Here is a 26,873-nt window from a genome sequence, read left to right as displayed (position 1 = left end):
CAAAGGTAGGTTTATAACTTTACTAAGCAAATGCTCGCACCCATTTTATTCTCACCATTTATCAGTGCTACAAACTTTTTAGTGAAAGTGTTGTCAATTGAGTGCTTTTACCGTATATAGTTGAAAAAAAACATTTCATTATTGAACAAATTGACGATTTCCAATATCGCTAAAATATAATTGTATGTGCATTTTTGCAGAAAAACTAATATTGAAACAGGTTTCTATTTAACTTTTTCGTTATATATGAAAATAACGAAATGACAAATTTAAATACAAATACACTGGTTTCTCGTTTAAACGAATGATATAATGTCAGACCCATTCGTGAAAACGAAAAATTCGTTAAACCGAATAACAACATCCTTTGATTTAATGATAAAAATGTGGTAATGGATGATTTGTTATATATTTTTAATGGATTCATAAAGATTGTAACCATTTATATGGTTTTTTGTGTAATATTCAACATATATACATTTTTTCGTTAAAATTCGTAACACAGTAAAATTAAAGATTTTAAAAAAGAAACATATTTTAATTTTTATAGCGTTTCGATAGAATGATGAAAATATTTTTAAATTCGTTATATTGAGTACTAAATTTACTCATTCGTTCGTAATATAAGGTACTCAATGGAAAAAATTGTCTATTCTGTAAATACCAAATTCGCTTAACTGAGTATTCGTTAAACCGGGCAACCACTGTATTTTCTTTCAAAATCCCACTTTATAATCATCCCTCGGATTTAAAAACTAAAAATAAAAATTGTGTTTGTGGAAGCCTGTTGTGTAGTGTATGAGGGAGTTTCGTGTTTGTACAAACGCTTGCAGTTTGCTTGTACAAAAGTCAAAAAATACTGATTTTTACACAAACATATATTTCTTTTAAATTTACATTTCGAAGAAAAATTTTACATATCGAAGAAAAAAATCGGTGTTTGTGCTGTGTTTGTTAGAATGCAATGGCGAATTCATATCAGGTGGTTAAATCAATCAGCTAATAATTTTTTTTCTTAATTCGCCTAGCTGTCAAAGTTTGTTATTGTTTATAATTTTTTTTTAATAATGTTCGTATAATAAACATTATTCAATTCAGAATATATTTTCCTCACAAATTTTAATATCTTTATCTTTATTTTTTAATATAATATAAACATTTTATAAAAATTTTTCATCAAATAAATTCTCCGTACTTAAAAAACCTACTATTGTCGACTTTTAAGAATTTAAAAGTCGATTTTTTGACTTATTGGTATTTATGTTTCGACTTTTTTCGTTTTATGAAAAATCGACAATTCGAATCTTTTAATTCTTTCTGAATGGAAGTAAATAACTGAATGCATTTTTTAACTTAATTTGTTGTTTTAGATAACGTTCGTTATCTGGAGTTTTTCAGACCATTTTACAGTTTGACTTTTTTCCACTTTTTAAAATTTTCCAGTTGTTTTACTTTTTTTTACTATTTTCGAGTTTTCGACTTTTTTCGACTTTTTGCGACTTTTTACGACTTTTTTCACTTAGACCTGGTTCACACTAGGAAACTTTTGTTGAGAAACTTTTGATTTTGTGTGTGAGATAAAGAAATGGTTGATATATTTATCTCATTCTCTCACATACAAAAATTAAAAGTTTCCAAAAAAAGTTTCCTAGTGTGAATCAGGTCTTATCGACTTTTATTTACAAAGTTGACTTTTCTCCTTTTTCATAGACGATAATCGAAGAATCGACTTTTTGTCGATTCGAAAGTCTATTTATAGAACCCTAATTTTTACCACTTCTAAAACTGAGATTAGATGTAGTTCAGAGTTGCTAAATATGAACAACATCCTTTCAATGACACGATAATGTAAAATTTATAGGGTTTTTACCTGAATTTGAAGTACTTCAGGTTACTAGTTGTGATGAAAATACTACATATCTTTTCACACATTTTTTGCTGTGTTAAGGTAAAAATAAGTGACAAGCTTATTTTAAATAGACTTCACCTTATAAGTGCACCCTGAATTTAGCTAACTTAGCCGGCTTACAGTCGATTTTATGCCGCCGCCGAAATTTTTAATGTCAACCGCCTCCGCCGTTAATAGTTGTCGGCGCAGTGCTCTGTGAACATCGTCGCGTATTACGCGTTTTAAGTAGATGAAGAAAAAATACGGAAAAATATAATTCAACGACAAAATTTAATTAATTTTGTAAATTTTAGTCTGTAGTTTTAATTAAATTTAAAATAAGCAATAAATATAAACGAAAAAATCTTTTGAGTGTAAAATCGTCGCGTATTGAAAAAGATTTACGTGCAATTCGATTATTTACACACAAATTATTATGAAAAAAACCAACCCAACAAAGAAAAGTTTCTCCACAAATGTATAAAAAAGTTTTGTTGTAATTCTACACAAATAAAAAAGTTAAAAGAAAAAACTCGACACTATAAAAATGGCGAGCAGTTTTTAAAAGAATGTGATTGAAAAATAAACGAAATAATAAAAAGAAAAAAACTAAATTAGGTGCATAAAAATTGAACGAAAATAATTAAAATTTTTGAACTAATTTCTATGAAAAATTAAAGCAACCAGGAAAAAAAACGACAAAGAAATTCTTCACGAAGGGACAAAAAAAAAGAAGAAAAAATCACGCCAAAAAAGTGTGTTATACACGGTGTCATTTTACATTGAGTTTTATCGCGTGTTTGTCAGTTTGTGTACGACATTATCATTTCTGTCTGTATGCGAATAAAAGACAAAAGGGAAATGTGAAGAAACATAGAAGAATAAAACGAAACAACAAACAAGGAGAACAAACAACTACATGTAAGCAAAAACACGAAAAAAGAAATACTGTTTTGTTTTTATTCGTATTTTTCTTTTATATATATACCTATGTGTATTTGCTTTTTTCTCTTCTAAAGTAAAAATAACCGTATTTAGTTGGTTCGGCAATGTGTGAAAATAAAAATAAAACTTATTTTGTATTTAATTATTTTACGTTTTTGATAGTAATTGTTGAATAACAAATAGATAAATACGAATTTAAAGTTAATTTATGGTTAAAAATGTAGAATAAATAAAATAAAAACACCGCCCTAAATCGTGTTGTACACCAATGTTTACAATTGACGCGTATTTCGTTTATTTTAAAGCGTTTTTTTAATGCGAGTTTTAAAGACAGTTTTCAGGGTGACCGTTTGTCTGTAAAAATAACAACTTTGAAATACTTATAGGTATGCCACAATCTCGAAATTAAAATAGGTACTGAGTAAAAAATCTTTTAGTTAAGTAAAAATGATAATCTAGATCTTGATTTAAATAGTAAAATTTGTGCAATCATATATTATTTCCAATAGGAATTCCATATATTGCCAAGTCACCATAAAGCAGTAATAAAAAAAGATCGTTATATAGGTATATGATATTCACATAAAAAGTATGATGCGGAAATAAAAAGCAATGTACTACAAATAAAAAGCAATGTACATCAAATTTGTTAACTATCTTCCTTCGCAGCCGTTTAGAGTAGGTAATTTATGTCGAAGATTCATCCTAAAATCTATTATAAGTTTTATAATAATCTGAAGTTATGTATGCTATTCTTAAAATAATAATACAGTTTAGACACTTTTGGATATAACATTCCAATATATTCGTTAAGTCATGCAGTCAAATTTAGTAGATTTACTCACAGACAGTAAAATAAAACTTGTAATCATTGTGGATTGAATGACGACCTCGTTGTTGTAACAGCTCGACTGTTGGCCGATAGTTCTTTCCTGGGGAAAAAAACTATCGGTTGATACAGCTGTCGCTGGGTTGATAAAGATAATTAATGTTTAATAAACGTTAAATTCTTTATCTAAAAATCCGCCTTAAGAGTAGAATTAGATTTCCAAAAATCCATTGTTTGATTACTTGACTAGAAAAAAGTCAGTTGTACCTATTGAAAATTTTAAAAAATTTTTGTTTTCAATTAATTCTATCTGGCAAATCTACTGATTCAAAAAATGATCTACGTGCAACATGCGATCAGCGCTTGTAAAACTTTCGTGTGTACTTTAATGTTCTAATAATGTTTTTGTTGACTTTGCCATTTACCTCCTGTTAGCCACCACCAACCATTAAATACCATTGAGTTGACCAGACATCTGACTACCCGGTGAAGAAGTGAGTTTGTTTGTATGATGAACATTCTCTTTTCTGTTATACAGGGTGTGATAATTGTTGTCGTTTATGTTTTGTTTTCTTTTTTTGATGTTTTTGCATTTTTTTATTATTTCATCAAATGTTGAAAATATTCTTTTACGTTTTTTTTTTTGCAAAACAACACAAATTTTTATTAAATTTTTTAATGTGGGTATGAGATGTGTGGTTTGTGTAGTTAAATTCTGAATAAATAAATGGAAGTAGAAAAAGGGAATTTTATATAATATTTATATAGAAGGAAAACTTGCATTTCTATTGTTTTTAAGATTAAATCTATTCATTAAAATAAACAGTTTATTGGATATTTTTTTTATGTATACAAGAAACTAATGATTGAAATTATTTATATGACAATGTTATAACAATTTTATATAATTCATTCAGATATTTTTATATTTATTTTTTAAGATTTTTCGTAAACATTTATGTAAGGATTTTAAAGCAATTATACATTTCAATAAAATTTTTAAAACAACTTATTATGAGAAGTAAAAATAAGAGTTCTGCATGGAAAACATTACGTTCTCTTGGCGCCAATTAATACATTTGTAATTTAGCCTTGTTTCTTGTCAGGGATATGTATTACCTTTAACCCAACTTGATAAATTAATCTATACAATTTAGATTTTTTTGTGGAAAACAATTTTATAAAAAAAATTATTGAAAATTTTCTCAAAAATGATATTTTTATCAAAAAATTAAATTTCATTAAAATTCTTTTATTATTATTTTACATTAGACATAGTTTAAAAAAATTAGTTCTATTTGATCAAAATTTCCGTTTGCATTATTCTAACTGATTTCTTTTATTTTTAATGGTTCATTTTTTCATTGTATTTTTCTTTGATTTGCTTTTTGCTCTTATTTCAATAAAAAAAAGCAGCTGTAAAGTTAACAATTAAATACCCATGAGATTTTTGATTTTGATTTGCTTGTTCATTGTATTGTTTAAGTTTCGTTTTGTTGTTAATTTTTTTTTGCATCTTTTCTTTTTGGGTTCACAAAATTTGTTTTGCAGTGTGATTTTTAACCCTTTTATGTATTTTATTAAAATCCTTTGAAGTATTTTATTTTTTGATGACTCAATTGTGGTCAACATGTGAATAATTCAGAAAAATATAATGTATTTAAAGATTTTAAATTTGTAAATATTACTTGGAATTATTGAAAATTAGAGAAATATTGAAGGTACAATAAGGATAACATACAATAAGTAGAACATTTTTTTTGGGAATAAAGTACGAAAATGTGTACTATATTTTTTAATCTTGATTGTCTAGAAGACTGTTATTTGACAACGAGCCATTACGCCCTTTCACAGTACTTGCGCTATTTAATTATTCTTGTGAGATTTGAGTGCCAATGGAGGTTAATTCTATGCATTTTACGGAAACCATGCTGATGATGAGCTGCTATTAGTCGGCGGAGGAGAAGCCCCTCAAAAGTTTTCGTAACTAGTGATAATAGTTGTATTGCTCTGTATGATAGTCCCACCGTGTTTCACTGGTTTTAAAATGGGAATGAATCTACCCTTTTTCCAGGCTTCGGGTATTACGAGGCTGTTCAGTAACATGTTGAAAAACAAGTTACTCAACTCTTCAGTCGCCAAGGTGTTTTAACATCAGCATAGGTATACCGTTGGAGCCTTTTGTTACTTCAGCTGGGGATGTTGTTGTTGATGTAACAGTTCAACTGTGATCGATAGTTCTTTCCTGGTGAAAAAAACATTCGATTGCTACAGCTGTCACTGGGTTGACAATCTTCGGTCGAGAATGACTCGGTTCGTTCCGGAGTATAGGTGGCGAAAGGGTGTAATGTGTAATGCTTTGTGCTGTGTTCAATTGAGGCATGATAATAAAGGGTTTGATTGATTGAGGCATTGAATATGTGATTTTAGCATTGGGCAGTTACACAATATGTGTCCAGAGTTTTTTCCTGACAGCCACACAATCTGCATAACTCTGATATAGCGTTAAATAGGTAGAATTGTTGATATCTGAAATCGCAGTCCTTTCGTTTTTGCAATGATCGATTAATTTTATCGGAAACATTTCTACTACTTAAACACTTATAAGGTAAATTAGACTTGAAATCTATATAAGCCCAAATATACGTTCGTTATCTTGTAAGAAATTAAAGATTTTTGAAATCCGTATTTTAAAGATAGAGCGATTTTCATCGCTCGAAACAAATAGAATTCGGAAAGTTCAAGGTTTACATTATAAGAAGTTCGAGGCATAACAATAATTGCTAACAGTTATTGCAACCCAAGGCCGACAATGCTTTCATTCAAATACTCCACGTAAGAGTTTCAGAATTTTAGGAATCCATAATAAATAGAATTCTTTTGATCGTACCAGATCAATTGCTTCAGCTAAGCACCATGGATATTTGACTTTTGGGTCGAATCGGATTTTTTTTTAGAAAGATCTTCATTGATCGATACAAATAGAATTCGAAAAGATCAAGGTCTACAATATAAGAAGTACGAGGCATAACTTTCCGACAATCTATTTATTAATAATTGCTAACAGTTATTGCAACACAATAAATACTCCACGTAATGGTTTCAGGATTTCAGGAACCCATAATAAATAGAATTCTTTTGATCGCACTAGATCAATTGCTTCAGCTAAGCGCCATGGATATTTGACTTTTGGGTCGATTTGGTTTTTTTTTATAGGAAGTAATAAAGTATAAAAATCTAGTTTCTTAAAAGTATTTTTTATACTTTTGTGCTATTTTAATTTAACCTTGAACCATCTTTGGAAGAAATGAATCTGTTATTGATAAATTCAATTGCAATAGTCTAGAATTTCAAACTCATATATTTTGCCAATATTCGATTTGTTTTTACGATTTAAACATTTTTTCATACGATTAAACCTTTTGATCTTGCAATCTAATTACAAAAAATTTAATTTTGTCTTTTCTTATTTAAAAAAATATAATTATTTTCAATTAACAATTGCACAGCACTTGATTTTTTTTTGTAAAATATATAAAATGTGAAAGTTAAATAATCTGCCAGCCATGATATTATTATTATCATATTCATTGTACTGGTTATTTTCTTAAAGATCAATATATATTTTTTTCCTCGTATACAGTTTCATACTTGATCTCATTCTTTATCATCTTACAAAAAAAAAAAAAAAAAAAAAAAAAAAACACAGTAAATGAAACAGCTTTTTTGAACTCTAAAAATTCTACCAGCCAAAACGAAAACAAGACCAGTTCTCTTCTTATTATACTTATTGTCTGTTTAATTTTATTATATATATTTTTCTGTTTATAAAACGTATCAACCAACAATCAGACCATCAAAAATCGTATTTTTTTCTTAGTTATTATCTTTAATACTGACGTATAGAAATGTTAAAAGGAAAATACAAAATTTAAGTTATAAAAAAAACCTTAAATAAAACTTGCCCAACCAGACCCAAAAATTTAAAGCAGAAAACATTAAAAAAACATACTTATACAACAATAAAAATAAAAGAAAAACATGTTTAGGCCCTTTTTGGAATTGTAAGTGTATCAATGACTTCAAAAAAAACTTGTTAACAAATAAAAAAATTTGTTTAAAATTAATGTATCAGTTAGTTCAATTGATGTGGCCTAAAGTATACAGTTTTATGTGGGAGAAGAAAAAGTTGTAAATTTAAAAATTGGGCTTAGGAAAAGATCTTTTTTTTAAAATTACTAACCGAAAAACTTTTCCATATAACATATATCGGCACTCAATAGGCATTTTCTTATATATTCTTTGGCTTTATAAAGCATAAACGTGATCGTTGTAAATTTAACTTTAAATATTACACAATAACATGTAAAGATATTCTTGATTGGTTGAATACTTTTTGTTTTGTGTAACACTGTGTACATAACCAATGGTTACACCAATCAAATGACTTAAAAACATATATAATAAACTTAAGTACCTTTTAAATACTTACCAAATTTGACTTCTTCATTAAAAAATACATTTATTTTGTTTTTGTTTTTTTGTTGGTATAATTTTCATTTTAAAAGTCAACCGACCTACCTACGCATGGACTTGCATATGGTTAACTTTATATGATTTTGGTTTGTTGTGCTTTTTTTTCTCATGCTTTACATGTCATTGTATTTTCTTCTTTATCGCCTTGTTTTTTTGCCTTCGTCACAAATTTTACATAAATCCTTGAAAGCGATTCAAAGACTTCTTAAGTTCTTAATAATGAGTAGAATGGAAGTTGGGTTGTTATGTTGGTTGGGAAATATAAATCTTTTCTTAAGAAATAATTAGGAAATATAATATTTATTTAAATATATAAAAAAATAGTATTAAATATACTTCTAGGAAAAGGATATTATAGCTATTTCTTGATATGGCAGATGTGGTTACAATAACTATTAATAAATTTTGAGAAATTATTAAATATAAGTGTTGTTATTTTCGGACACTCTGAATAGTTACAATCTAACATGTGAAGATGATAATGAGAGCCATATCAGTTACGGCCGTCTCAACAAGCTATTTCTTCAGTTTTTTTTGAGTTCAAAGGTCAAAAGCAAATAAAATAAAATAAGCCACAATGGAGAGTACTTTCACTATTCTGCTTCCCGATGATTTGATTGCGTCTTATAAATAATTATATATTATTCCCATCTTTAAATTCGACGTTTAGCAACTCCTTCGATAGACTTTCAAATAGACAGAAATCGGAAAAAGATCCTTAATGTTTAGACCCACCTTGTTGGGTATCTAAATAATGTGAGAAGAGTACAAAAATATCCTTAGATACCAATGCAGGTGCCAAAAAATAGGACTACTTTCACCAATACTCTTTAATGATGAAACTGTCATTTTAAGATACCAAAAAATAGGACTACTTTCACCAATACTCTTTAATGGTGAAACTGTCATTTTAAGACTCTAGCATCACACACATATGTTTCTATTTTCACCAGGTGAGAACATAGATTGTCAAATCAAGGATTTAAGAAACATAGGGTTATTTGTTTTTTAAATTATCCATTCCCTCCTAGACTATGAAAGTAAGGACGACGTTTAACAACTTCGTCGAAGATCGAATTATGTAATCTTTGTCAAATGGGCAAAAATATAAAAAGGTCATTAAAAACTAGATTGACATTTTCTGGGACATGAATAGTGGGATTGTAGAGACGTACAAAGCAGTAGATTAAAATGGACACGCCACAAGTACTCTTAAATGGTAAACCTGTTTTACTAAACGCCTTGCCTACACAGATGTCTTTATGGTGCATATATATATGAATACACTATAGTTTTATCAGGTCTTAAGGTTTCAAAAATTTACTTCCATAGTCTCTATCTGCTCTAAGCTTAACACTTTTTAACTCACCAGCAGACTGTGGAATCGTTATGAAGATGTGTGTCAACAACTACAGATCAACGCTGATAATTTTATTTTGGTACCTAGTAAGTTATAGGAACACAAATGTGGTCCTAGAAAGCAGTATTGAAAGTAATTAGTCAATAAAGGGTCCTTCAGACGATCACACTTTGCGTACGACAAGTCTAAAGCCGGCTTAAGATAGTGCGATATGAAGTATGGCAGCAAGTTATCTAAATATAATTTATTTAGTTGTGACAATATTTCCTTTTGTTTGAGCACATTTTTCAAAATCTCTTCGTTCTTTTATAGGAAGTAAATAGCAGACATTTGTTTCAGATTCAAATGAATAAAATTTAAACTATTTTAAAAGTATTTAACTAGAAAATCAGATATAAACGTGGCTGTTTAAAAGTCATAATATTATATGTTATTCTTTAAAGTTATGATTGATTGATGAGTGCACGTTACAATTTATGGAGAAACACAACCCAAAGTACCAAAGGCGGTAAACCCAAACCAAAAGCAACCTACCTTTAAAATTATGTTGAAATCTTATATATTACAACAAAACCGGTAATAATAAAAATTCTTTTACATATTTATATTTTCCATATAAATTGAATGATTCATTATGTGATTTCACTTTGTTTCAATGTCCTGTGTTGGGGTTTTCCTATGATTTTTTAAAGTGACAGCAAGAGGTTAGTGGGTGTTTTTCTTCTGCGTTCTTGTTAATTCTTTTTATAAAAAAAAAAACTGGGAATGAAATCATGGTAATAATAAAATATTGGTTAATTCCACTGAGTGTTGATGTTGATGGTCGCTTGTTGTTGTCGTCCTTCTGTGTTTTTATTATATTTTGTGGTTGTTTGTTTTATTATAGTTCTAATAACTAGACGTTGTTGTATCATTATTATTGCGTAAAAACATGAACTTATACTTTGAGTTTGTATGCGTTTTGGGTAATATTACCGGAAACCCCCATATCATCAACTGAGTAACTATAAGAATAACAATAATAACATTTTAAAAGAAACAACTAAAACAATTGCAATATTAAGGCAATGATAGTGGCAATCTCCCTGCTCATACATACGTTAACACAATTTCAATAGAACCCCACGAATGTTTCATCATTGTCACCGTCATTGGCGTTGTTATCGCTATTTCGCCATCATCGTTTTTATTTTGTCCACCATCGTCCTGTTTTGTTTTTAATTTTTTCCACCACTCTAACTCATCAACTTAAACTAAAACTATATTAATATGTATATATGTACATGTACAAAAGTCCCTTTATGACTGTCAAAGTATTTAGTTATATTTTTGCCAACACTTAAACCGTCGTCCAAGCCTGCAACACCCCGACCTCTATATAAATGATTCACATTGTAGGCCACATTTATGTAAGTATCATTTGTTCTTCTATATGCCCCCTTGTCCGTCCTTTTTTGATAACATTTTCATTCAGAAAAGAATTCTCTTTAAAAGGGAAATTGTTTTCGTCGTACTCGTTGTCATTTTGTTTCTATATATTATATTTTTATTATTACTTTTATATTATTATATTTTCTAGGAATTTCCTTTTTTTTCGTGCACTTCTTGTTTTTCACTCTCTCTCTCTCTCGCCCTAACTGTCAAATAATTTTCTCTAACATTTAAGACAACAACGCAAAAACTCGTAAAAATGAGTGAGTGTAAATGTGTGGCTGTAGCAGTGTTGCCAAGGTTATTTTTTTAGTAGAAATTCTTTGATGAGCTCAAGAATAGATAATAATGATAAATTATTTTAAGTTCTTTTCTCTTTCTTTTCGTGAAAATAAGCACCATTTAATTGTTATTATTTTGGCCATAAAAGAAATGCAAAAAATTAGTAAATTTAATTTGATTCACGCGTTTGGTGAAAGTATAATGATTAATTATATATTTGGAATATGAATTTTATAATTTTAATAATCAATGCGAATGAGGCCTTTTATAATGTTTTTCATACCAAATTTAGGGAATTTGATTTAATTATATTATAACTACACATTAAGTACTTCTAAACAATAGCACTAACACGAATTCATAGATTTCATTTTGGATTATCTAAAACAAAACCGTTAAGATCACACAGGTTCCTAACTAGCAGCTATCTTGTAAAAGTCCTAGTAGTGCTTATTATCTATCCAGACCCTTTCGGATCTTCGAATAGCCTGAGGACAAAGGCTCTAATAGAACAATGATCTTAAAAAAACCTTAGACTACATCAATCCAGTGCAACAATTACATTGGCTGCCATTACTTAATGCTTTGATCATAAGGATATAAATAACTAACAATCCAATTTACTTCTCAATAAGCAAGCTTTAATCATAAGGATATAAATAACAATCTATCCAATTTACTCCTCCATAACTGGTGACTTGTAACCCCTCTGTCGTTTCCATTTACATCAAGGTTCGAACAGACCTATAAATGGTGCTTAGAAAACAAACATAGCGTTTAGTTGATTCTTCAATCTCTCCTGGATATTTATATTCCATCATAATTACCACAGCATTAAACGCTTTCTCTACTCAGATCTCATAAAACTTAAATCTCACAGAAATTATCTGAGGGATTGTCAGTAGTTTGTAGAGTTAAGAGAGACGCTGCAAACATCCTAGAGTTAAACAGGGCGTAGCACAAGAATGTACTATCGTCGCTATTGTTTAAATTCAACCTCTCTAAACTTCCTGTACATAGACGTGATTTTGTATGCGGACGACTGTACAATTATGTCGAAAGGCAGCAACAATCATGAATTATGTGTTCTAGTGAATGGTTATGTAAACGTATAACATGCAAGAAGTAAATTTATCTCTTACCTTGATGAGTTTTCCTCCATCAAATGAGTCCTCGGCTTTTCCTTGATGAACGAACCTCATTTTGGGTATTGTAATCTTGGGATAAAGAGGTGCAACAAGTACCTCTAGTCTGTCGGGACTTAACTGGAGATGTCAAAAGTATCCTAAGTGTTTCGTTGGAATGATTGACATGGGCAGGACTTTGTCCTGGCTTCTCAGTGGATTGGGGTTTCCATATCCACGTAGTGGTATAAATCCAAATTCATAAAGTCAGTGGAGTTGGTTGTGGGGTTATAATACCTTAAATCTTTAACTTATCGCCGCTTTTCCTTTATGGTTGAGTGTGTTGGAGTTTATTTTAAATATACCTAACTTATCACAGTAGGTCCTTGTGACTTGTCCCCTAGGTGCTGTTAAGACTGTAAAGATGTATGGTATGTGAGCTTCATCCCACTGTCAAATTAGGACTTTAATTTATGTGTTCATATAAAGCATTTCGACATCTTTAGGTGTCCCTCTGGCAACCTTTCTCCTGAAATTCGGGTGACAATCTTGAAGATTATCAATTTCACAATCTCTCTTCATTTCAAAGCTCTAAATTCGAATCTTTAAACGCTTCCATTCCATTCGGGTGACAATCTTGAAGATTATCAATTTCACAATCTCTCTTCATTTCAAAGCTCTAAAATCGAATCTTTAAACGCTTCCATTAAACAATTTAAGTATTAAGAGAGATGTAACTAGTTATACATATTCAGAAGATTGTAAACATCCGTATAAGCATAAATAACATAATTTAATAACACATATATACATATCTTTAAACATTTCAATAAACGAAATTATAATGGCAACTCTCTATGTAAATATGGATATATTTTTCTCTATTTACTTACAAACGCCCGGCAATTCTAACAACGTTTGAAGCTTTCTCTCGCTCTCCCATTAACTCACGTCAAACTTGTTTGCCCAAACACTTGTATACATAACACAATGGGCGACTGTTCTTCCAATAGAAAAGAAAACCCAACCAACAGGCAACACACAAACTAGACTAGACTACCTACCACAACATTATATACTACTAAGTACAATGAGTGCAAATATAGAGAGTGTGTGTGTACTTGCAATTGAATTTAGTCGAAATGAAAACAAAAAAGTTTTAACTTATTAATGTTGACGACATCTAACATCAATTGTGAGGTAGCGGTGTGTATTTGTGACATTTTTCGTATGCTTGTTCATAATAAGCATAGTGATGGTTTGGAAAATGCTGAGCTAACAAACAAAATTGTTAGAGGAAAAATATAAAAAAAAAATCTCCTAGGCTCGTTTACATACACACAAACGCCAGTCCACCTACGCAGAGAAAATGTTAAATACACCTTAAATTCATACATTCACTTTATTCTACTCTACTCTACTCTACTCTACTCTACTACATACTATACAATTCGAAGTCATTCAAATGCCTTTCAAAATCCAACAGCAACTATACAAGGCGGAAAACAATATGTAAGTAGACCCCCCGGTACAGACACACACACGTTGTCACTAGTGCAAAAGGACTCTGCTACATCAAGACGACCGACCAACAACTACGATGACAACAATTACAAGAAAGAAATCTAAAACAACTGAAATACTCGTTCCACTAGCAAGAAAAAACAAAAATGAAATAAAATTGTATTGAATGTTGTGAGATCGTATTGCGCGGCGCTTGCGTTAGCAAAGAGAAAGTAGTAAAACTGCTTACACTACTAAAATGGTACGAATACGAACTTATAACGAACGACGAACAGCAAAACACAGACGGACGGAAATGTATCAAAACAAAAAATTATAAAAATATAGTATATGTATATTGTTGAGATTGGGAGCAATATGTTGCTGTTGTTTTAATCAAAACATCAAACAAAACATGATACGGCAGTGAGAGACTGTGAGAAACCCGCTTAATGACTTTTAAAGAAAGATGTTGCCATATCATGTATATTATTGGATTAGGAATTCAAATTGGAAAGGTTCTAAATTAGTAGATACTTTGTGAAATATAAATTACAGAAATGCTTCTTCTATGACTCTGTTGGTTATACCACACATTTACTTGATATTCTGCAAACTATAATACCCAAGAAGAGGTTGATGATCAAGTGCTATTTAAATAGCTGCCATTAGCTCATGGTTTTCAGTGATAAATAATCGAAACCCTGTGAATTTAAATGTGAAGTTCCTTAGGCTTTCATTTAAAGTGCCTAAAGGTGTTTCCGTATTTTTAAAATTTTTAGTGTGATAAAGTCAATGTGGAAACTTGCAAATCTCCTCTTCCTTTAATTTTACGTCTATCAGGCTGGTAATATCTGCCACTCCACTTTTTTAAAGTGTTACTTAATCCCTGTGAATATTTCCTATTATGCAAATGGTAAAAGCTAATCAGCGCGTTCAGGAATCCAGCATAAGTTGCTTTGTCACTGGTCTCAGGGATTTTGGGCATAAAATGCAGCCACTATGTAGAAGTTGAATGCACTTTGCTCAAATAGTTGAGCTATATAATCTCTGACCATTGTTGCCCCGTTGCTCAACTTCCGAAATGTAAAACATCACTTCCGTTTACAACCACGCAGATGGGAATTCATCTGTTGTGTCGGCAACAGCACTTAGAAAAATAACCGATAGACCGAAGTACGAATCCATCAAAGAAGACGAGGCTTTGTTCTTACCCACAGGGACGCACTGTGGTAATTCTGGTGTGAATAGAGTTTACTCTGAACACACCTGGACAAGGAAGGAAAAATGGTATCACTTGTATATGGTACCTCTAATCCATCATCATTCAACTTAGCACTCTATCCATTCATTCGATACATTCATAAGGGAACAACATATGAAACACTTATTCTAGGTATACAGGTGGGTGAGGTTCTCATTCCCCTAAATTCATCCCGTATCATATACAATTAATACTAACTTATTTCTAACGCTTAGTCCCATAGTCACTCCTCTGTGCTATCCCGAAATATAGAATTTACTTCACATAACTCCTTTAACCGCCACTTACACTCCCCGCGTACTTGGGTTGAAACCACAGCCACTACGGGGATCCCGAAGGAACCACAACCAACAAACCAGCTAGGACAAGTCCTGCGGTACATTCCTTTTAACATTGCGATAGTTGAAAGGAATTTGATTTTTTTTAAGATTTCTCGGACGCTTATTTTGTAAATAAAGTTCAATCAGTTTTTTTATCCTATCATTGTTATTTGGACTCAGTGACTCAATGTGAATGTTTGAGTTATGTATTTCCAACATTAAGTTTGGCAACACTATGGTGCTTTACTAATTTACACTGCCTGCTTTCTCATTCTCTGCTTCTCTCTGGCAGTGTTTTCTTGTTTTTCATTTCTGTGTGCAAATTCTCTTTTTTATTATTATTATTATTTATTTTTTTTTCGTCAAGCTTCTTCTTTATTTTGTTTGTTCGTTTGGTTGGGTTCTTGTTTCCACTCGCTTCCATTGCTGGTTGGGGTACTCGCTCCGCTCTGCTCAGTTTAGCTCAGAGCTACTAGTAGTACTACTACTACAACTACTCACCACTGCTTTGCAATCGTTGTTTTTTCTTTGGTTTTCGCAACTCAGAGTGATTCATAACATCGACGTATACGGACACCAGTTACGGAAAGACAACCGAACCTCGTTGTTATTTTGCCTTTTTTTAGTTTAATAATAATATAAAAAAACAACAACAACACTAAATAAATAAAAATAAAGCAAACGGCAGCACAATAACAACAACAACGACTACAACAAAAACTACAAGTGTAGAAAAAAGTAGTTATTGCTGTTTTTGTTTAATTTAAAAGTGTTTTCTCGAGGTGACACAGAATATTTTTCTTCATTTTTTTAACTTAACGGTCGTCGTCATATATTGAGTCCTCCTTTGCCACATCTGACTCCTCTTTTTTGCCACCAGTTACTCTGCTGCACACTTACATTTCTCTATATGTTAAGATGTGTGTGTGTGAGTTTGTGTGCAAAATAGCTCCGGTTAATAATTAACAAAAATTTATAAAAAGTGTCGTCGTAATGTTTGTATTGCCGCGCGTTGTAACATTATAAATATGAATTAATTTGATTACAAAAATCAAACAGTTAATATTACTCATACGCCTACATGTTTTATGATCTTTTTTATTTGAAGAAAAGTCCTTTTTGGCTGTCGGTGTTTTTGTATAAGTAAAAAAATAATGTTTTCTTCACTTGACGGGTTAATTGTTTATAACAATAAGAAACAAGTTTTGAAAATTAAAAAATAAAAAAGTGAAATTAAACTAATATGTGGAATATTATTAAAAAACTAGATTTTGATTATAACAGCTGTAAGTGAATTTTGTATATATTTTCATTTAATTTATTTCGTTTTATTTTTATTTATTAATAAATAAAACATGCCACATATACTCATTTCATTTTTAGTTAATTTTTTTATATTCTTCAATAAACAAAAATTTCAATAAAAAAATAACAAATTCAACAATATTGATAAATTAACCTTCGTTATCTCCATACAAATACAAACATTTTATTCTATATACAAATACCAACCAACTTGTTTGTGTATATACTACAATAACCCAGCAGCATGATTGGCTCACACTGGAAAGCTAAATTTCAAAGACATTGTGAAATTTTGACAATTTCCAAATTAAATTTTTTTCAAATTTAAATAAAATATTTTATAAATCTAAAAAAATATGAAATAAACTTAAATTAAACTTTAAAGTATGTATTCGTTTTGATTTTTTTACATTTTAACATTTGTTTGCTGGGTTACATTCAAGTTTATTTTAAATACATTTTTCGGATCTGTTCCGCTATTCTTCAGGGAATTAAACTTGTTTATAGCTCATAAAATATGGGAAATTAACGGATTTTGACACATGTTTATTGACAAATGTGATATTAACAGTTCGCTTTAAAAAGTCCCTAATCAGTCTTAACAATTTTTTGTAGCAAAAGCACATAAGTAAGTAAAGAAAAAGTTAATTTTTTAAAAAGGATAGGATAGCAGAAGTTTAAGGTTCAGTAACTCCACATATATCTGGCTGAATACAGGCGATATCTCAAAAATATCTATTAATATTCTCACTAGATTAAGTCTAGCTGGAATGTATTTTTCTTAATGAGTTGTAGTAAATGTGATCTTTTTAGGGTTATTGCAAGAATGTATCTCCAACTTATCTTTACATCAGCATCTTTTCGTCAGCGCGTGAGGTGAAGTACCCTTGCAGCGTTGGATACATTGAGAATGTTAAAAATGGTTTTGTTTCACTCGGAGGCCACTGATGATAGATCCATTGTAATATTTGATATTCTCTTAAAATTAGTAGATGAATTTAGATAACGAGAAAAGAAGAACTCTCACTTTACTTTTTCATCAAAGTTAAACTCGGAAGCCACTGAGGTCAGACCATTATGATTTATTCAGAGAAAGTTAAGATTGTTGCATACAAAATATTTAAGAAAAATTAGGAATTAAACTGATTCCTTAAAATAAGTATGATAATGAACGTTGTTACTCCAACAACGCATTGTTGTTATTTCGTTTACGCTTTATGTAATATTGGTAATTCATCGTTGTCATATCAAAAAAGCAAAGCTCTGTTTAATAACATAGCCTTGTCACTTTGGTAAGACATTGGCTGATTTCGTAATATCGTGTATTTTTTAAATTTTTGTTGATTTTTGTTCATAATATGACAACGGATGTTATTGAAAAATTGTAACCATTTTGGTGTCAATTTGTTACGAGGCGTATATAAATTTAAAACTTATTTTTTCCATATGTGCAGTATTAAATCAAAACAGGTAATTCCCCTGATAAAACCTTATAAACACATATACAAGGCTTACACCATGCAAATCTCTTACTTCGTCGTTCAGCCTATTCCATAGCCATTTCAGTCGGATTCCTTGTATTCTGGAACAGTGGCCTGATACAGGGACTAATGAACATGAAAACATGAATTCGAAAATAAGTGTTTAATATTTTTAAAGCGAACTTACGCCACCTGGAATATATTAGACTTAATTGATCGACTCTTTTCAGTAGATCTAGCAATGATGATTACGAATGAACTAAATTTCTTGTCTGTAGGGAAAATATTAGCTACTGGTCTAAACAGATCTTTTTGTCACTGGGGATCCAAAGATAGTATCGTCCAAGGTAAAGCTAACGAGACATTGTAGTGTTACATACTATGGGTTCGAGATGGTCCTCTACATATGCAATGCTTTGTGTTGAAACGTGGGAAATAGATAATCGGAGGGACGATAGAGGTAGTAGTGCCTAACGAAAAAATTGATGGTGTGCGTAGAGTGTTGCTTATATATCTATGAGTATCAAGAACAGGTTTCCTAAATTCATATCAACACTATCCACTGTAATATTGATAGCAGAGTTAAACACATTACGATTGTGCTTTAGTGAATATAGTTGGATATCTTACAATTACTGACAAATATCTTCGTCTTTACTTGTACGCCTTAGGCTTTGAAGCAAAACCCCTATCAACAAGTAAAGTATTTCTTGAAAATCCGATGTATTAGAATACTTTTTTTCCATTGAAATATCAGTTTAGATTGACAGACATTTCTAAACTGAGGTCCCAGTACCTGTATACTTCTTTAATAAAATTTGCAATTTATTCACCAAGTAAATAAAGTATTTCTTAAAAATCCGATGTATTAAGGAGTGAGATCGAAAAATTCTTAACACACGTTTTTCATTACATTTTTCAACCAAAGTATTATTTGATTTTTTTTTTGATCAAGTTACCTTTGAAAAACATGTCAGTTATTATGTGTAATGTCAATTATATTAATTTTTTTGTTAATCTGATTAAAATGAGTGACCAGAAAAAAGTGCGTACTGAAATTATTAAATATTTTCAACTAAACCCAACTTGGTCTTACAAAAAGTTGGCCAAGCATATAAAGGTCTGCCGTCAAACTGTTTCCAATGTTATTAAACAGTGCCGGGAGAACTTGTCAGTTGATAGAAAACCTGGTTCAGGTAGAAGGAATGGTCCACATGATGTTTCTAAAGCCAAAAAATAGAACGCATTTTCAAAAGAGCTCCCAACACATCCTGTAGGAAAGCAGCTCGGTTAGCTCAGTGCTCGGACTATTTGGTACGAAAAGTTAAAGCTAATGCAGGTTTAAAAACATACAAGGCTCAAAAAGTTCCTGACAGGAACGGTGCTAAAAATTTAGAGGCCAAAAACAGAGCACGGAAATTGAAGTCAAGTTTTATAAAAAAAATATTCTTGCTGCATAATGGATGACGAAACGTATGTTCTGGCAGATTTTTCGCAACTTCCAGGTCAAAAGTTTTATGTTGCTGATACTCGAGGGAATGTTGAAGAAGTTTAGGACCCAAAAGCAGACAAAATTTCCCAGAAAGTTCTTGGTATGGCAAGCAATATGCAGTTGCGACAAAAGAACCCAATCATTTGTTACAACGGGCTCTATAAATACCGAAATTTACATCAAGGAATGTTTACAAAAAAGGCTGCTTCCATTCATAAGACTTCATAATGTGTCCACTTATTTTTGGCCTGACTTGGCATCCTGTCACTATGGTAAACAAGCCCTTGAGTGGTACAAGAACAATAATGTGGTATTTGTACCAAGAGAGGCAAATCCTCCAAACTGCCCGGAGCTAAGGCCAGTGGAGAGATATTGGGCTCTTGTTAAAAGAGAATTGAAGAGTACAAAAAAGGTGTCCAAAAGTGTGGTAGATTTTAAACGGAGATGGACTACATGTTCGAGCAAAGTGACAGAAAGCACTATAAAAACGTTAATGGAAGGGTTTCCGAAAAGGGTTCAAAATTTCATCACTAGTGATTAAAACTATAAAAATATTTTTTTTTGTAAATTGTAATAATAATTTGAATCAAATAAAAAAAAAATAAAGCTGTAAGAAATATTCTTGCTGCATAATGGATGACGAAACGTATGTTCTGGCAGATTTTTCGCAACTTCCAGGTCAAAAGTTTTATGTTGCTGATACTCGAGGGAATGTTGAAGAAGTTTAGGACCCAAAAGCAGACAAAATTTCCCAGAAAGTTCTTGGTATGGCAAGCAATATGCAGTTGCGACAAAAGAACCCAATCATTTGTTACAACGGGCTCTATAAATACCGAAATTTACATCAAGGAATGTTTACAAAAAAGGCTGCTTCCATTCATAAGACTTCATAATGTGTCCACTTATTTTTGGCCTGACTTGGCATCCTGTCACTATGGTAAACAAGCCCTTGAGTGGTACAAGAACAATAATGTGGTATTTGTACCAAGAGAGGCAAATCCTCCAAACTGCCCGGAGCTAAGGCCAGTGGAGAGATATTGGGCTCTTGTTAAAAGAGAATTGAAGAGTACAAAAAAGGTGTCCAAAAGTGTGGTAGATTTTAAACGGAGATGGACTACATGTTCGAGCAAAGTGACAGAAAGCACTATAAAAACGTTAATGGAAGGGTTTCCGAAAAGGGTTCAAAATTTCATCACTAGTGATTAAAACTATAAAAATATTTTTTTTTGTAAATTGTAATAATAATTTGAATCAAATAAAAAAAAAATAAAGCTGTAAGTTTAGTGGTTTCTTTTTAATAAACATATATGTATGTTAAGAATTTTTCGATCTCACTCCTTAGAATACTTTTTTTGTCAATTGAAACATTAGTTCAGATTGACAGACATTTGAGATTGCAGTACCTGAATACTTGCTATTCGCGTTAGTTGTCTGGTTTGAATCTGTTCCTATTGGTCCTTTTTCTTTTGCTAGGATCTTAAAATTTGCCTAATCAGAGATTGTGTTTTGGAATAGAATGGGTTATAGCTGATAAATCTTGATTAAAAAGCTCAACTCATGTTGAACGTAGACTCATAGGGAAAATCTTTTACGAAGACTTTATAGTTTTTGTGTTTATTCTGTTTAATCACTATTATATTGTAAATGATGGAAATCAGGCTTAGGTCATTCATAAGCCATACATCCACAATTTATTTTGCCGCATTTTCTTAAATATCTATTGGTCTTTTGCGACCTAAATACGAACATCAAAACTAAATTTATTTGTCGACCTGTTTTATTTAGTTGTCAATTAAATTTTCTTTGGCACATAACGAATTTTTGATTAAAGAAATCAAATTCATCAATTCTGTGCTAGTTTGAAAGGAGTTTAAAACTACAGCGGCTAGTCAAAGGTTTGGTTTGCAGTTTTTTCTAATAACTAAATTTAAATACAATTTTAACATGAAAAAATACACTTCCAATTACTTAAACTTGGATCATCATCACCCTTTTTATCAAAGTATTAAATTTACTACAAGTTATTTTTACTACTTGGGTAGTGTAACTATTTAAAAATAATTATTATTGCTTGTAATTTGTCTTAATATTGAAATCACACTCCTAAAATACCAACTAGTATTTCAATACGGGTGTGGTCTATTAAAAACGAAATGTCAATAACTAAAAATAACATTTGGTCAGTCTGCCAGCCATTGAGGACAGTCAGACTTTCCCGTCCATTATCACATTTTTCGTATACATATGTATGTAGGTACGGTGTATATATATTTTTATATATTTTTTTTTTTTGGTCTGTACCATAAATTTAGGATTGTTAAAAAATATATAAAAGAAATTTCCTTTTCTTGTTTGCCGGCCTAACGATGACGATGGTAAATATTGTATATTTGCGCCATCCGTTCGTTTATTTTTGTTTCGCATAAAATAATTGGAATAATTGTCATAAATTCATTTTTTATTTATGTGTGTATTTCTGTGAGTTTTGCTAGTTTATAAATGTATCATATTCAATTTATTTGGCCGGTTGGTTTTCAATTTAATTGTTTTTGTTTGTTTATTTTACTCTACTTTTGTTGTCTTTATTATTTGACATAAACTTTGTACTTTTGACGTTTTTTTTTATAAATATTTTTATTTTGCCGACAACTTTCATATGAATTCGTGTACAACATCATTATTATCTTGATGAATTGTCGTTAATTATCATTATGATATCAATAGCCAAAGAGCAGGTTGCATTAAACAGCAACAATCAAATCAAGTATTAACAATATTAACGAGAGAAAGAGAGTGAGGACAAAAATAAAAACTCATTAAACTAACACACAAACATGTTGCATTGCAAGTTGTACATCGTAAACAACATCAGCAATAGCAGTATGCAATGTCTCTTTTGTTAAATTTCCATTTTAAGTTTTTGTTTTAACTACATTTTTTTTTGCATTTTAACTATACAACCTCATCCTTTTGTATATGAATGTTCATTGTATGTATGTTGTTTCAGCAGACACAGTCAAGAGTTTAAGTTATTGAAACTGTAGGACAAAGATTTTTGAAAGCAAAAAATAATCAGATTTCTTTATAGAATATCAAAAATATTGTCGGATAAATGTACGTTTCTACCCAGCAAAAATAAAACGAAGTACTTCCAAAAGAATAACAATTATAATCACTTCAAAAGTAGCACTAACTGAATTTGTTTACATTCTGTGTAAGTAATATTTATTTACTTCTAAAGAAGCGAAAAGAAACCAATTTTGTTTAAAATTGAAGGTACATTTTTTAGAACTGAAATTTTTTTAATTAAACCCATTTTATTTTTAACTTCCAAAAACAGAACGTAAAAATTACTTCCTGAAAATGACTTCAGATGTAGTGAATTTGGAATAAAAAGAACATCCCGTCTATGACAAGCCTGTTCTAAAAACATCACTTTTTATAGTCTTTTTCAGTATTTCCATGGAGTAAATTCTACTTCTTTTTCGTTTCTTTGGATGCTCTTTTTTGGCTGGATAGTCATTATTTTAGAAAATTCAACAAACGTCCTCGACTATTGTGAACGATTTTTAAATATCGTGGTTGGTAAAGTGCTTGTTCCATAAGTTTGTGTTAGATTAGAATCCTACTGATGCTCTGTTAACCTATAGTTATTTAGATGATAGTTGAATTATGTAAGAATGTAATTTTAAATTGTTCAAACTTACAGTTTTATGTCAACCATTTAGCCAACGGTATTGGGACTTAATGAAGACCTTGACGTTGTCTTTCAAAATAGGCTGGAAATCAAGTTGAAGCCATTTCATTCATAACAAAACATTAAATTGTATTTGCCTTTTAAGCAGTTTCTAGTTTTAATAGATTAATAATCTGTACATCATTCTAAATGGCATTCGCAATTTGATCACAAAAAGATTTAAAAAATTCTACTTCAATTAAGTAATTTTGTACTTGGTTTAAGAAAATCGTATCGTGAGATCGTATGATTTTTTACACTGAATTCTTAAATGAGTCGTCTTAACTAATTAACTTGATCTAAATTAAGAAATATTGACAATCTAAAGTTTGGATAATTACAGTGATCAATCGCGATAAAAAATTTAACAAATTGTTGCAAATATCTATTAAAGGAACCTTTTGTAAATATTCATGAACCTGGCGACCTACATCTCCTTGTTGTTGTTTTTATGCTTTTATTTATAATTTGTTGAGGAAATTTTTAGTGGTAGTCTCAGATTTTTACCCATATCTCAGTTATTTATAGATCGATTTTGCTGATTTTCAATAGGAAACTTCTCGAAAGTATGTCTGACAGAATTATTGAAGATTTGGATCTTGAAGATAGCTGGAGTCTTCAGAAAATTTATTTTAACAGACAGACAGGCGGACATGACTTAATCGACCTCCGCTATCTATAAGGATCTAGAATATATATACTCTATAGGGTCGGAAAATTATAATATAGAAATTACAAACGGAATGACAAACTTATATATACCCTTCTCACGAAGGTGAAGGGTTTAATTAGATATATTTTTTTTATTATTTGCATGTGTTGCTGCACTGTATTTTTGTTTAAATTCGTCAGATATATGTATTAGTGGTTCTAAATCAAGAATCTATTGCTATTTTTGTGATTACAAAATCCCAAAATCAAAATCCCAAATCTTGAACTTATTAATTTCATTTCCAAAGATTTTAAAAATTATTCCGCTTTTGATTGGTTTCCTCCGGGAGAAAGAAAACCTATCATTCACATAAACAACATTAAAGACCTATTAGTAACTTTATGATAACTGATCGCCAGACTGTAGTTGTAAATTAAGCCAAGCAGAGACAGAAACACAGAGAAAAGAAACAAAAATCATTGTATGAGTATGAGATGATGGAAAAAGGTTTGTATGTTGACTGTTGTTTGCAGCTGTTTGACCGGCTGACTGGGTGGATGAATAATAGTTGGTTTGTTGGTTGGTTAGTTGACTGGCTTACTGGGTGTTTGATTGTATAGATTTTGTTTGTTTTGCCTGAATGACGAACGACTGATTGTGTTACCGCCCGGTCTGGTTAATACAATCAAAGTACATGTACAAAACTACAGTTGGTTTTTCTTTTTAACGAGGACTGTTTGCAAAGGCTTCTATATGAAATGAAAAAAGAACTTGTACAATTAACATGGTTATAAGGACTTTTCAGATGTTCGCCATTTGGTTTATTCAGCTTTTTTCTGCCAAACAAACCGGCTTTTTGTGAAACTTTTTTAAGTTTTTTTGTTTATTATGAATTTGTCTGTTTTTTTTTTGCGATTTCTCTCTTCTCTTGTACTCTATGGTGTTTTAAAATTTTTAATAAGAAGAAGCTAAATAAAAACATTGCTGTTTTATTTTTGTATTGTTGTTTTTGTATTTCTGGGGGACTTTGCAATAATAAAAGATACTCTGACTTTGTTGCTAATGTTTATTTACAAATAATGTATCTCTTTGGTATGGAGTTCTTGTTGCTATTTTGTGTAGGTTTTGTTGTCTTTATATTTGATTCGGCTCAGCTTTCAAAAACCTTATTTTAATTTTAGTTATTTTTTTCATATATTCTTTTAAATTGTGACGTTGTTTCTTGATTTAGTTTCTTTTTTCCGTTTGCAAGTGTTTTTTACGAGGGGTACTTGGGGTTTTGGCATGTTGTGTTGTTGAACTTTTTTTGGGGTTTCAACATTTTTTAACAAATTTCATATATTTTTCTTAAATAAAATACAAATTTTTAAATTATTTTATGAGGGGTTTCGCGTTTCTTTTAACTTTTTATCATAGTTTGTTTCATTACATCTCGCCCCAACTGATTTTTTTAAACGTACAACAAAAACACACATGTTATTTTAGCTTAAAAATTTTAAATGAAAAATGTTTGTTGTGCAAGTCGTCTGTGTGTGTGTGTGTTTGCATTAGAAAGTTGCGAAATCTAAATTTTTTCCTTTAACATTTTCTCTCTACAAACAATTTTACGTCAAGAATTTTTGTTTGCCTTTATGATGAAAAAAAAAAGAAAATATGTGCATGAGTATTTGAATTTTTTTTAGCACGAATTTACATAAAATTGTTTTGCAGCCTACATATTTTCTTATTTCTTTTTTCGAAAAATATTTTTATGCAATCATAATTTTAGATGTATTTTTTAGCCTGTTCGATGATTTGAAAATTTGTTAGCAAAATTTCTATAAAAATAATTTTGTGTCTATCTTTAGCTATTTTTAAAATGTTATAAAATTAAATTTGACCAATATATTGTTTTTTATATAAGGCATAGCGTCAGAAGAGATTGATTAAGTATTTTTAGCAAATACCTATTTGCCTTTATGGGGGGTAGTGAGGGAAATGTCTAGATAAATTTCAGGTGACTAAAGAGACTTGCCAGATATTTCTAAGTAGGAGAATTTTTTTGCGATATACCTATTCCTGGGAGGTAGGGAAATATTTCCGTATATAACATTATGATTCAGTATCATAGGCGGAAATTATGTTTTAATATTTCGTATAAACACATTCATAAAGTATTTATAAATGTTGTAATTAGTGTAAATATTTTCAAATAAAATTTCTATCTATCTATCTATCTATCTATCTATCTATCTATCTATCTATCTATCTATCTATCTATCTATCTATCTATCTATCTATCTATCTATCTATCTATCTATCTATCTATCTATCTATCTATCTATCTATCTATCTATCTATCTATCTATCTATCTATCTATCTATCTATCTATCTATCTATCTATCTATCTATCTATCTATCTATCTATCTATCTATTTATCTATCTATCAATTTATCTATCATTCGATCCAATCAAGTGCCTTAAACATTGCCCTGCATCACTTGTAATAAATATACATACATATATTGTTATTAAATCAATAGAATTAATTTCAAATCATTCTTTTCAACACAAAGAACATTTTTTTTAATCTTTGTCTTTTCTTCTATTTGCAGTTTTTATTCATTTCTTTTGATTTGGTTTCAAACACTAATGAATTGAAAAATTAGTCTTACACAATAACAAAAATAAAATTTAAATCTTTATAATAAAATAATAATAAAAATTTGATGTAAATAGTTAAA

The 26,873-nt window shown here is 30.3% G+C and overlaps 2 long non-coding RNA genes across 4 annotated transcripts; one reads left to right on the top strand and one right to left on the bottom strand.

Moving 5' to 3' along the window:
• Nucleotides 1-1,906: 1,906 nt before the first annotated feature.
• On the top strand, nucleotides 1,907-26,873 carry LOC124419922. The gene is made up of 2 exons (XR_006940917.1): nucleotides 1,907-2,809; nucleotides 26,745-26,873. It is a non-coding gene; the product is annotated as an uncharacterized LOC124419922 (long non-coding RNA).
• On the bottom strand, nucleotides 10,014-14,604 carry LOC124419923. 3 transcript variants are annotated; one of them, XR_006940919.1, is made up of 4 exons: nucleotides 12,414-14,604; nucleotides 12,099-12,359; nucleotides 10,658-12,027; nucleotides 10,014-10,562 (listed from the first exon to the last, which is right to left on the bottom strand). It is a non-coding gene; the product is annotated as an uncharacterized LOC124419923 (long non-coding RNA). The 3 variants fall into 3 exon arrangements; XR_006940920.1 differs by having other exon boundaries at nucleotides 10,019-10,562; nucleotides 10,658-12,359; nucleotides 12,414-13,095; nucleotides 13,285-14,604; XR_006940918.1 differs by having other exon boundaries at nucleotides 10,658-12,359.

This window comes from Lucilia cuprina, chromosome 5 (assembly GCF_022045245.1).
Source record: "Lucilia cuprina isolate Lc7/37 chromosome 5, ASM2204524v1, whole genome shotgun sequence".
NCBI lineage: Eukaryota > Metazoa > Arthropoda > Insecta > Diptera > Calliphoridae > Lucilia > Lucilia cuprina.
This window is presented reverse-complemented; position numbering and strand designations above follow the sequence as displayed.